At 43.4% G+C, this 13,951-nt stretch overlaps 1 long non-coding RNA gene across 2 annotated transcripts in view; it reads right to left on the bottom strand.

The window, feature by feature from the left end:
• LOC117065902 overlaps positions 1–13,951 on the bottom strand; it is an 85,765-nt gene that overhangs the window by 11,917 nt on the left and 59,897 nt on the right. For both annotated transcript variants that reach the window (XR_004430085.1, XR_004430084.1), the window contains exon 2: positions 932–1,101. This is a non-coding gene — a long non-coding RNA (uncharacterized LOC117065902). The remainder of the gene's footprint in view (positions 1–931; positions 1,102–13,951) is intronic.

Raw genomic sequence — 13,951 nt, 5'->3', positions numbered from 1 at the left:
AACATGCACACATATGCACATTCCCCTGCACGCACACTGTACACACAGGCCAGAGATTTCTCCACTGCCACAGAGAGACTGCCACATGGAGAGCCCAAGCACGTTTCCGTTGTGTCCCTTCTGAGCACAGGACTCACCAAGAGAAGATGGCAAGTGTCTGGCCTGCTTGGAGCATCTGCATCTGTTTCCACATCTCTTGCAGCCCTGGTTACTTTATGCCTAATTGGCTGTGAGTGAGGTTAGCCCAGCACTTGGCACTTGGCTCTCACTCATTGTTTCAGCCAACATTGCCAAGTGTTTCCTATGTGCAGAAAACCAGGTGGTGGCCGGATTGAGGATGTGGAGTAAGTCAGAGGCCATCCCTGTACACCAACAACTGAAGTTGAAGGAACCATCTGAATCTCTAAACCAGACATGTCCAATCTTTTGGTTTCCCTGGGCCACATTGGAAGACTTGTCTTGGGCCACACATAAAATTCACTAACACTAACGATAGCTGATGAGCCAAAAAAAAAAAAAAAATCTCATAATATTTTAAGAAAGTTTACCAATTTATGTTGGGTCACATTCAAAGCTGTCCTGGGTAGTATCCAGCCTGTGAGTCATGGGTTGGACAAGCTTGCCTAAACCTTCCAGAGAGCTCTGTTCTTCCTACTGCCTCAAGCTAAGCCCTGACCCAAACCTGAGACCTGGATTGAAGGATGCCAGCATCTGTACACAGATAAACTGCAGCAGCAGAAGGAAGACACTGATCATTTGTCACAACTTGGCGAGTCATAAATAGTGCCACCTAAACCATGAGACAAACTGGGGGTGCACCTGGAAACCAGGTATCCCCCCTTAAGGGCATGGGCTTTCGTATTATAGGTCTGCTGCTATTCTCCCAGTACCCTCAACGGCACATGTCACATAGAAGAGTCTCAGTAAATACCTGGTGGGTGACAGAATGGAGGTGGGTGATTCTGTTGATGAGCAGGCTGGCACCGATGAGCATGGAGTGAGTATCTGCCAGGATGGTGCTATGTCTATGTCCATCCACTGTATGGTTACAAGACCTCAGGGTACCTGGGATCCCTCAGTCCTCACAGACCAGCTCCCAACCTGGGCACAAAAGACAATGTATGTTGAGTGTTGTTTCTGATGTGAGACTACTGGGACAGTAGGTGCCTGCCTGCTCCAGTAGGAGGGATCCCACTACTCTGTCACTGGATGGCCTTGGTTGCAGTGGTTTCCTCACCAAAGCACAATGACCCTTCAGTGGCGTCACCTTCAGCAAGTTAAAGGCCTGGCCTGAAATAGGTGTCTTCTATAAGAAAGGCAGAGTAGTGTCCATTATGCCTCTCTTGCTGCTTCCTGGTAAAGGGACCCAGGCATCTCTGGGTGACTGGAATGTCTGGTGACCACTTCCATCCACCCCCATTAGCTGCTGCTAAGGTACACATGAAGGGTCTTAGGCTCCCGGAAAGAGAACCCCTGTTGAACAGTAACAAGCTCCAGCACGGGGTGCTAATGATTTATCTGCCTTCACATTTGAGTGTACTTTCTTGAAAGTGATAGAGAATCTTCAGCCTGAAGATGTGGAGGCGCATGGAGAGTCCTGAGCTCCCCACAGGCTGCTTAGGTATAACTAAGAAGGGAGCTGTGAGCATATCTGGCTGCCCAGCTCCCACAGCAAGCGGGGTCCACCAGTATTGACGTGGCTCTTATCTGAGTGATAACCTGGACCAACAAGGCCAGGGCTCTGCCCACAAAGCTAAACTAGTATGGGGACTTGGCATTTGTCCCTGTCAGGTGAGTGGTAAGCACTTTCACACAGACTAGACATACTTTCCCAAGGCCTGCTTTAAGTCAGGCCTTATCTGGGCACTGAGGATACAATTAGAAAGAAGATAAAAGTCTGTCTCTCAACAATGGCATATTCCACTGAGGGAAACTGGTAACTATAATACCAGATTGCAAGCACAAAACTAGAGAGGTGTTAGAAAAAGACAGACATGGTGCTCTGGGTGCACAGAGAAGGAACATGCCACCCAGCCTGGAGGCTAGGCACAGTTTTGGTGAAAATTTTTACTGAGGTAGAACTTAGTAGGACTAAGACACTACCAAATTGAATTAAAAGAATAACAGATCATGATCAAGCAGGGTTGTTCCCAGGAATGCAAATTTGATGATGGAAAATCTACCAATGTACTCCTCCACAATAATGGGTTAATCAAAATATGATCATCTCAACAGAAACATCCGTTTATGAGAAAAATTCTTTGTCTACTAGAACTACTGGGGAGCATCCTTAATAAGATCAAGAATTATACCAGAAACCAGCCGGGTGCAGTGGCTCATGCCTATAATCCCAGCACTTTGGGAGACGGGCAGATCACTTGAGGTCCGGAGTTCGAGACCAGCCTGGCCAACATGGTGAAATCCCATCTCTACTAAAAATACCAAAAAAAAAAAATTAGCCGGGCATGGGAGTGTGTGCCTATAATCTCAGCTACTCCAGAGGCTGAGGCACAAGAATTGTTTGAACCTGGGAGGTGGAGGTTTCAATGAGCCAAGATTGCACCACTGCACTACGGCCTCGGCGACAGACTGAGACTCTGTCTCAAAAAAAAAAAAAAAAAAAAAAGCTGGGTGCAGTGGTTCTCACCTGTAATCCCTGAACTTTGGGAGGCCGAGGCGGGTGGATCACTTGAGGTCAGAAGTTCGAGACCAGCTTGGCCAACCCAGGGAAACCCCATCTGTACTAAAAATACAAAAATTAGCCAGGTGTCATTGCAGGCACCTATTATCCCAGCTACTCAGGAGGCTGAAGCAGGAGAATAGCTTGAACCGTGGAGGTGGAGGTTGCAGTGAGCCAAGATTGTGCCACTGCACTGCAGCCTGGGTGACAGAGTGAGACTCCATCTCAAAAAAAAAAAAAGAAAAGAAAAGAAAAGAATTATACCAGTAACCTATAGTAAATATATTTAATAGAGAAACAGAAGAAATTCCATTAAATCAAGAACAAGATGATATCTGTTATTAGTGCTAATAAAGTCTGACTATTGAAGTTTTAGCACATGCATCAATGTGAGAAAAATTGATGTAGGAATTGAAAAAACCTCAGATAAACTTATTTTGAAATAAATGATGTTGATTATCATTATTATTGAATACTTTATGTTCAATGCTTTACTTATCTTAAATCATTTAATCCTCACAACTGGCTTGTGAGGTAGATATTAGCATTAAACTCATTTTTACAGGGAAAGAAATTAAGTAATAGAGATGTTGAGGTGCTTGGTTATAAGTTACAGAGCCAGAATTTAAATCCAAGCAGTATGACTTCAGAGTATATGCTCTTAAACGCTATCCTGACGATATGAGACTCTACACAGAAAATCCAAGAGTTAAGATGAACAAACAAAAATTCAGCAGCTTTCCCAAATATCACAAAATCAATTCTCCCCAATCAGCCTATAAATTATATCCTAATTCTATCAAAATCAAAATCCCTGTAGAACTTCTCATAAAGCCTGACAAATTGATTCTAAAATCCATATGGAAGAATATATCAGATCATTTTGAAGAAAAATGATGGTGGAAGATTTGCCCTATATTATACCAAAATATATTATACCAAAATATAAAGCAATAGGAATTAAAACAGAGTGGTGCTGGTATAGCGATAAATGAATACATCAATAGGCCAGAATAAAGAGTCCGGAAACAGACTCACATATTTATGGGTTTATGGAGTGACACAAAGTCTAGGTTCAGGAATAGGTGAGAATGTTAACTTGGTTAGTAACAAGTAACAAGGATACTTTTACTTTGGCAGTTAACAATTAAAAGTACAAAGGATGTTCCTGAGATGAAGGTGCATGTGGGGGCTGCAGCTCCCCACTGCCTTTCTTGCTTTCTCACAAAGGCATCCCCCAAGTTCAATGGTCTTGGCAGCCTGCATAAAATGAGATGTCCATCATGTCAGAGGAGTCCAGATTTGAGCACTCACTGCCCTTTACAGCCCTTCCTGTGTGAGCACCAGAAACAGCTTACACTGTTTTACCAAAGAAAGCAAGAACTCTGCTTTTCAGTAAGCCACATCACATAGGTCTAATATGCAAATCCTAGGCCTTAAAAAGTCTTGTTGCCGGTATCTTGGGCAATCTTTCTTTAACTAGCTGTACAGTTTGGGAGTTTACAGTTCATGTTTACTCTGGGTCTTTGAGGAAGCAGGCCTGGCCAGGGTCTAATACAACAGGCATTTCATGTCAGTATGAAACGAAGCACCTTTCAATAAACAGCACTGAGGCAACTGTTATTAAATTAGTTAGGAACACTTTCAGATTTAAGTAAAAGAAAATACAACTCAAACTGGTTTAAACAATAAGGAAAGATAAAGGTATAGAAAGAGATCTGGAAGGATATACACCTAAGCTGAGAATTGTGGTTACCTGTAGAAGCTGGAGTAGGGGACGGGAATCAGGGCAGCCAAAGGCCAGTCACTTTATTTAACTTTACAATTTTACAACCTTAAGACTAAATAACTTTCTTTTTTTTTTTTTGTATTTTTTAGTAGAGACGGGGTTTCACTGTGTTAGCCAGGATGGTCTCGATCTTCTGACCTTGTGATCCGCCCGACTCGGCCTCCCAAAGTGCTGGGACTACAGGCTTGAGCCACCGCGCCCAGTCAACTTTCTTTTTTATTAAAAAAAAAAAAAAAAAAGGATGTACTCTTCTTGTAAGATTTGACAAAACAGTGTATTCATGTATCATTGGGGTGCTTAAAAAACAAAACAAATTTTTACAGGATCATTAGAAGTCAGCCAAGCAAAGATCAAAGGAGGCTGCTCCCTCTGCAGGAGGCCCTGCTGACCATGGGTGACCTAGCTCCAGATGCCTCTGCTCTCCTGTATATCTCTGCCTAGGCCTCCCTGCCATACTGGTGGGCCTTCCTGGCTCCTCAGGGTGGGAGAATGGGTCTCTCACCTGCACCACAGCTAAAGGCCTACAATTATGGGACAGTAAGCAGGTACAAGGTACTAGAGAGCCACAGGACTAGATGATAAGGGTTCCTCTGTTGAAATAAGTTCAAAGACAGAAAAGAAGGAAGGCCATGGAAAGTCAAGCATTCAGAGGTTTTATGCCTATCCCCCTGTACTCCCCTCTCCTCTCAGCCATACACCCACTTCCGGAGGCTGTTTGCCCAGACTTTGAGAGACTGTCCCTTAGCTCACCTTGGGTCTGGGGCACTGGCTAGAACAAGGGCAGGACTAGAGAAAGAAGAATGATCTGGGATAGTATCAGGGTCAGAAAAAGGGGTGTGCAGAAGTCAAAACAGGAGCTGGGAAAGGGCCAGGGGTCTGCATCAGGAGCAGAGGTTCTGTTCACATCCATAGGTAGTAGCGGCAGATGAAACCACTGCCTACCTCTTTCTCCAGTATAGAGCAAAATGTGTTTTACCCACAGGGAGAGCTACCTTAAATCCCATTTCATTTAGACAAGTCAGAGAGGAAAAAGCCTGCCCACCAGGCCAGGGCAAAGTAACTCCCTCTTTCCACTGGAGAAGTTCCAATGGAACTCAAGGCACAGGGCAGATCCCTCCCAAGGCATGGTCCAGAGGCCGGGCCAAGATGGCTAGGGGTGCTGCTGCTACATCTGCAGGAAATGGAATTCTGGGGGTGGTGTGGTTAAGAAAAAACCCTCTGGTTTTGATAGATCCACTTGTAAGTTTACCAAGAAAGTTCAGACCAAAGCATCACCCTCACCTTCCTCCACCCACTCTGCAATGACTTCAGAGAAGAGTTATGAGAACTAAAGTGCTCCATCCCAAGAAAAAGAAGGACTTCCTCTGAGGTTAAGGTGTAAAATAACAAATACTGCTGCACCTAAGAAGGCCTTTCCAATGCGAGACTTCTCACTCCTACCTTTACAGACTCAGCAGGAACTGGGAAGAAGGTGAGAACATAATTAGGGTCTTAAAAGGAATAGATAAGAAAAGTTTTCTTTGCATCCTTTTATAGCTGAGTAACCTGTCATTAACTGAGATAGCTTCAGAAATGGGTTTGTTTTCTTATTTATGCCAGGCCCAAGGAGCACAATTTGAAAGGGAGGGACTTCTCTGCAAAATAATGTAAGGTACTCGCTTTATTATTATGGGTAGATAACAGAGCAATTAGGAAAATGCTTTTCCTTCTCCTTGTAAATTTAGAATATCCAGTCTGTAAGAATTAATATGTGTGTGTGTGTGTGTGTGTGTGTGTGTGTGTGTGCATGTGCACGTACATGTGCACGTGTGCCTGATCTAACAGTTACCAGATGGCCAACTGGAATAATGAAGAAGTTATACTTTCTATAGTGGCAACAGGGAACGTGACAGGAACGTGCCTTGGAGTACCTACATCTACCTTGATAGTCCTGCTGGAATTTGGCAGTATTACTCTAGATTAGCATTATCCAATAGAACTTTCTGTGGTGATCAGAATGTTGTATATCCGCACTGTCCAATATAGAAGCTACTAGCACATGTGGCTATTGAACACCTGAAATATGGTTACGGCAACTGAGAGTTTTAAATTTCTAATTTTATTTAATTTTAATTAATTGGCCACATTTAATTAAATAGCCATATATGGCTAATGGCTACTGTACTGAACAACACAGTTCTAGATTAATTGCTCTGTTTGGGGCAGGGTTTACTGAAGGGTAGGAGAGGTTGTGTAATGGAATTTGGTAGGAGAAAACACTACTATGAGAAACAAAACCCTCATGACAGATGAAGCTAAGAGCAAGCACCATGGCAACATAAAACACATTTGGCACCTCAAGTCTTCTCAAGAATCTGCTCACACACGAAAATCTTGTACAAGTGATATTTTCAGAAAAGCCCAAGGAAAGGTGCTATATTAGTGAAACTCAGTTATATGAAACAAGTCTAGCAAACAGAATAACAGAACAGTGTGATCCAGCTGTTAGCTGGATAAAACCTTCATTTTTACTCCCATTACTGAGAAGCCCCACTTTGGCAAGTGGCCAAAGGAAACTACGGTTGGAACCATAGTGCATAGTTTTGAAATTTGACTTACCTGTTTTCCATAGACAGGGACCCAGGAAGAAAGAGTGATGAGCTGAAAGAGGCCTCAACTTTCTAACCATGCTGGAAAGTGCTCCCAAGAAGCAGAGAAAGTCATGACATTAAGAAAAACTGAATCCGGCCGGGCACGGTGGCTCAAGCCTGTAATCCCAGTACTTTGGGAGGCCGAGATGGGCAGATCACGAGGTCAGGAGATTGAGACCATCCTGGCGAATACGGTGAAACCCCGTCTCTACTAAAAAAAAAAAAAATACAAAAAACTAGCCGGGCGAGGTGGCGGGCGCCTGTAGTCCCAGCTACTCGGGAGGCTGAGGCAGGAGAATGGTGTAAACCCGGGAGGCGGAGCTTGCAGTGAGCCTAGATCGCGCCATTGCACTCCAGCCTAGGTGACAGAGCAAGACTCCGTTTCAAAAAAAAAAAAGAAAAAAAAAGAAAAACCGAATCCATTAATATGTACTATGCATTGAGGTCTGCAGCTGCAGTGTGTCCACCATTTTAAGATAAACGAATCTAGTGTAAGGACCACTGCTAAAAAACAAAATGAAATTAATGAAGCCATCTCTGCAACTATATCACCAGGTGCAAAAACCTTGCATTTTTGTGTGTGTGAAATACCTTTTTATCTCATATTGAAATTGCAGCTTTATGTGGGTAGAGGATTGCTAAAAGAAAGGTGTAACTGTAGACCCTACTGTGACTTGAGAAAAAGCAGTCATTGTATGACAACATAAACCAAAGGGAAGGTGAAGAGGCCAGGTGTACTGGCTCATGGCTGTAATCCCAACACTTTGGGAGGCTGAAGCGGGCTGATCACCTGAGGTCAGGAGGGAGTTTGAGACCTGCCTGACTAACATGGTGAGACCCCATCTCTACTAAAAATACAAAAATTAGCTTGGTGTGGTGGCACATGCCTGTAATCCCAGGTATTCAGGAGTCTGAGGCACAAGAATCACTTGAACCCAGGAGGTGCAAGTTGCAGCAGGCCGAGATCACACCACTGTACTCCAGCCTGGGAGGCAAAGCAAGATTCTGTCTTAAATAAATAAATAGGAAGGTGAAGGATCTAAAGCTGAAAAATGTAATGCCAGCAAAGGATGGTTTGATAATTTTAGAAAGAGGTTTGGCCTTAAAAATATCAAGGTAATAGGAGAAGCAGCTTCTGCTGACCAAAAGCAGGAGATGGGTTCCCAGATATCATTAAGAAAATCATTAAGGAAAAAGGATACCTGCCTCAACAGGTTTTTAATACAGACAAAAATGCTCTATTCTGGAAAAAAAAAAAGTGTCACAAAGGATATTTATTAGTAAGGAACAGAAGCAAGCACTAGCATTGCCCTTATCTATAAAGCTGCTAACTCCCAGTCCTTGCAGGGAAAAGTTATATACCAACTGCCAGTCTCTCAGCTGTACAAGAAGGCCTGGATGATGAAAATCCTTTTTCTGTATTGGTTCCATCAGTGCTTTGTCCCTGAGATCAGGAAGTACCTTGTGAGTAAGGGAATGCCTTTAAAAGTTTTTTTGATGTTGGATAATGCCCCTGGCTACCCAGAACCCCACGAGTTCAACACTGAAGGCATCAAAGTAGTCTACTTAGCCCCAAACATAGTCTCTATTTCAGGCATCCAGGATGCAGAATTCCCCTTTGGAAAACTCTAATATATCTGCCATATCTGACATGCTAGCCAGGTTCAGACTGCAGTAGCCACTAGTAAGTAAACTGTCTGGTGCTGACCTTGTTACTGCTTTGGGGATGGTAGTAATCAGGAGGCTGATCCACACTGGGGGAAGGGAAGAAATAGAGAAAAGGCAAGCTGGGAGCAGTGGCTCATGCATGTAATACCAGTGCTTTGGGAGGCTGAGGCAGGAGGATCACTTGAGGCCAGGAGTTTGAGACCAGGTTGGGTGACACAGCGAGACCTTGTCTCTACAAGAAAAAACTTTTAATTATTAGCCAGGCATGGTGATGTGTACCTGTAGTCCTAACTACTTGGGAGGCTGAGGAGGAAAGACTGCTTGAGCCCAGGAGTTTGAGGCTATAGTGAGCTGTGATCACACCACTGCACTCCAGCCTAGGTGAGAGTAAGACTACATTGACAGAGCGAGGGGTGGGGGAAGGCAGGTGGGGGAAGGCAGATGGGGCGAAGGCAGAAAAAGACAAAAGGAGACATCTTGCATCAGTGGAGCTTTTTTAATAAATTTTTTAACAGCCCTTGTCCTAATACAGAATAGAACTTCTTGAAGCACTTCTAACTATAGTTCTTCCTGGCTCAAAGGCTTCCAATACCTTCCTGTAGCCACAACGTAAAGGCCCAAATCCCAAGCTTAGCAATCAAGATGAATGCTCACTGGGCTAGGACCTACGTACTCTGTGCCCTGTATGCCTTTTCTACCTCAAATGAACCCTTTTACTTCTCCCACACATGTCATGCTGATTAGGGCCTCTACATCATCTTTATCAGTTACTCCCACTCTCTAGTCCACCCAAACCACATCCTTCCTTTTTCCAACCACTTCTTCAAGATGTAGCTAATATTGTCCTGTTTTGGAAGCCTTCCCCAACTATCCAATTTGGAGGAAGCCCTCCCTTCTTTCAGTACATCTAGATTTCTTCAGAAATCTTTGGTTATTATTTAACTCTTCAAATGGCTAATATCCCCTACTAGGTGAAGCCCCTTGTAGGAAGGGCTGTGCTTTTATTATCCCTGAATTTCCCATAGCACCTAGGACAGAGGCATGCAGCAATCAGTCAGTATACTTTGATTCATTTCAAGAAATGCATTCTGAGTACCAACTCTGTATCAGAAACTATGCTAAGTGTTCCTGCCTGGGATCATACAGATAACTGAGAGGTGGCTCTGGTTTATAAATACATTCATTTCACCTTCAGACATAGCTAGGCCAGTCTCCATTTCCTCTGACTGTCCAAGGTTGGAGAACCTCCTTTTGATGACAGACAATTCTCTATATCAGGCCCGACTCCTGCCTTTATCACAACTCCCACTCCCACGCCACTTGCTTGAGATGTGCAGGGTCACAGATGTCAGCAATATTAACAGTCAACAACTCATACAAGGTAATCGCCCTTACTGAGTAAAAGAACAAACAAGAATATTTCAGATATTGATAAATGCTTTGAAGAAAAAATAAAATATAAGGATGACTTAGTGATGGAATGGCCACTTTAGGTGTCAGGGAAGGATTCTCTGAAGAGGTGACAAGTGTACTTAGTCTTCAACGAAAAAAAAGCATTCATCATGAAAAAGAGCCTTCTAGGTACAAGAACTAGCTACCGCAAAGGCCCTGAGGGAAATGTATAGCATAGTTAAGGAAGAGAAATAAGGTCAGTATGTCTAGAGCACAGTGAGCAAAGAGGAGAGCAGTAGGAGATGAGGCTGGATAAGTATGCTGGGGGCTGCTTATACATATATACGTAAGGCATGATAAGAAGCATAAGTCTGAGGGAAGTTGTGAGAGAGCTTTTGGCTGGAAAATATTCCCTTTGGCTGCTGGGTGAACAATAAATTGTTGTAGGGTAAAAGATGAGGCAAGAACACCAAGTAGGAACCTATTTCAGTAGTCTAGAAAATGGATCACAGTAAACGTGGACTTGGGTTTTAGCAGTGGATATAGACACTAGCAAATGGATTAAAACAGATGGGCAAAAATACATAAAATAAGAAATCAGAAATAATAATAGATAATGAAATCAGAGGGTTATTTTGCTATGATAATACAGAATGAAGACAAACATTCATAACAATTTCTAGGCTGAATAACAGTTTACAAAATAACTAAAACAATAAGAAATAAAGAAAATTCAAGAAAAAACTGATAAAACCATAATAGTAATGAACATCATTAACATATTTCTTTCATCAAGACAGAGAAATTGACTATTATTAATAATTAATAAACTTGACTTAAGAGAGACATTAAACACTATAGCACATAAACACTGGATATACATTATGCTTAATAAGTCATAAAAACAACCTCAACAAATTTCTCAAAGTAGAAATTTTATTGCCCATTCTTTGACCACAAAGACATAAGAACAGAAATATTTTCTTTTTCAAAAATCTCAATCACCTTAAAAGCTTTTAAAGTCACTAAATAACTTTGGGTCAAAGAAGAAGTCAAAATTGCAAATAAATAAAAGCAAACATCAATTGGCATTGTATACAGTAGAACATATGAAATAGATATAGTAAAATAGAGAGAATTGGCAAGATCACCAAATAGGAACAGCTCCGGTCTGCAGCTCCCAGCGAAATCAATACAGAAGGCAGGTGATTTCTGCATTTCCAACTGAGGTACCCAGTTCATATCACTAGGACTAGTTGGACCGTGGGTGCAGCCCACGGAAGGTAAGCAGAAGCAGGTGGGGCATCGCCTCACCCAGGAAGCGCAAGGGGTCAAGGAATTATCTCCCGTACCCGAGGGAAGCTGAGAGGAACTGTGCCGTGAGGAACGGTGCACTGTGGCCCAGATACCGCACTTTTCCCACGGTCTTCGCAACCCACAGACCAGGAGATTCCCTCCGGTGCCTACGCCACCAGGGTTCTGGGTTTCAAGCACAAAACTGGGCAGCCGTTCAGGAGACACTGAGCTAGCTGCAGGACTTTTTTTTCCCATACCCCAGTGGCACCTGGAATGCCAGTGAGACAGAACTGTTCACTCCCCTGGAAAGGGGGCTGAAGCCAGGGACCCACGTGGTTGGGCTTCGTGGGTCTCACCTCCACAGAGCCCAGCAAGCTAAGATCCACTGCCTTGAAATTCTCACTGCCAGCACAGTAGTCTGAGGTCAACTTGGGATGCTCGAGCTTGGTGGGGGGAGGGGCATGCACCACTGCTGAGGCTTGAGTAGGTGGTTTTACCCTCACAACGTAAACAAAGCCACCTGGAAGTTCAAACTGGGTGGGGCCCTCCACAGCTCAGCAAGGGCGCTGTGGCCAGACTGCCTCTCTACATTCCCTCTCTGGGCAAGGCACCTCTGAAAAAAAGGCAGCAGCTCCAATCAGGGGCTTACAGATAAAACCCCCATCTCCCTGGGACAGAGAACCTGGAGGAAGGGGCGGCTGTGGGTGCAGCTTCATCAGACTTAAATGGCCCCGCCTGACAGCTCTGAAGAGCACAGGTCTCCCAGTAGAGCATTCGAGCTTTGCTACGGGCCAGACTGGCCCTCAAGTGGGGCCCTGACCTCCATGTATCCTGACTGGGAAAACTTCCCAGTAGAGTCCAACACACACTTCATACACGAAAGCTCTGGCTGGCATCTCTGGCAGGTGCCCTTCTGGGATGAAGCTTCCAGAGGAAGGAAGAGGCAGCAATCTTTGCTGTTCTGCAGCCTCCACCGGTGATACCCAAGCAAACAGGGTCTGGAATGGACTTCCAGAAAACTACAGTAGACCTGCAGCAGAAGGCCCTGACTGTTAGAAGGAAAACTAACAGAGACCCCATCTGAAGGTCACCTACATCAAAGATGAAAGGTAGATAAATCCACGAAGATGGGGAGAAACCAGTGCAAAACCGCTGAAAATTCCAAAAACCAAAACACCTCTTCTCCTCCAAAGGATCACAACTCCTCGCCAGCAAGAGAATAAAACTGGACAGAGAACGAGTCTGATGAACTGACAAAAGTAGGCTTCAGAAGGTGGATAATAACAAACTCATCTGAGCTAAAGGAGCATGGTCTAACCCAATGCAAGGAAGCTAAGGACCTTGAAAAAAGGTTAGATGAATTGATAACCAGAATAACCAGTTTAGAGAAGAACATAACGTGATGGAGCGGAAAAACACTGTACAGGAACTTCAGGAAGCATTCGCAAGTATCAATAGCTGAATCGATCAAGCAGAAGAAAGGGTATCAGAGACTGAAGATCAACTTAATGAAATAAAGTAAGAAGACAAGATCAGAGAAAAAAGAAAAGGAACGAACAAAGCCTACAAGAAATATGGGACTATGTGAAAAGACCAAACCTACATCTGATTGGTGTACCTGAAAGTGATGGGGAGAATGGAATCAAGTTGGAAAACACTCTTCCGGATATTATCCAGAAGAACTTCCCCAACCTAGCAGGACAGGTCAACATTAAATTCAGAAAATACAGAAAACACCACAAAGATACTCCTTGAGAAGAGCAACTCCAAGACATATAATCTATAGATTCACCAAGGTTGAAATGAAGGAAAAAATGTTAAGGGCAGCCAGAGAGAAAGTTCGGGTTACCCACAAAGGGAAGCCCATCAGACTAACAGCAGATCACTCTGCAGAAACCCTACAAGCTAGAAGGGAGTAGGAGCTAATATTCAACATTCTTAAAGAAAAGAATTTTCAACCCAGAATTTCATATCAAGCCAAACTAAGTTTCATAAGTGAAGGAGAAATAAAATCCTGAGAGACAAGCAAATGCTGAGGATTTTGTCACCACCAGGCTGGCCTTACCAGAGCTCCTGAAGGAACCACTAAACATGGAAAGGAACAACTGGTACCAGCCACTGCAACAACATACCAAATTGTAAAGACCATCAACACTATGAAGAAACTGCATCAACTAACAGGCAAAATAACCAGCTAGTATCATAATGACAGGATCAAATGAACACATAACAATATTAACCTTAAATGTAAACTGGCTAAATACCCCAATGAAAAGACACAGACTGGCAAATTGGATAATGAGTCAAGATTCATCAGTGTGCTGTATTCAGGAGATCCATTTCACATGCAAAGACACACTTAGGCTCAAAATAAAGGGATGGAGGAATACTTACCAAGCAAATGGAAAGCAAAAAAAAAAAAAAAAAAAAAAAAGCAGGGGTTGCAATCCTAGTCTCTAATAAAACATATTTTAAACCAACAAAGATCAAAAAAGA

The sequence above is a fragment of the Trachypithecus francoisi genome, unplaced genomic scaffold (assembly GCF_009764315.1).
Source record: "Trachypithecus francoisi isolate TF-2019V2 unplaced genomic scaffold, Tfra_2.0 Lachesis_group2, whole genome shotgun sequence".
Lineage (NCBI taxonomy): Eukaryota > Metazoa > Chordata > Mammalia > Primates > Cercopithecidae > Trachypithecus > Trachypithecus francoisi.
The sequence above is the reverse complement of the archived record's forward strand: the minus strand, read 5'-3'. Positions and strand labels throughout refer to the sequence as shown.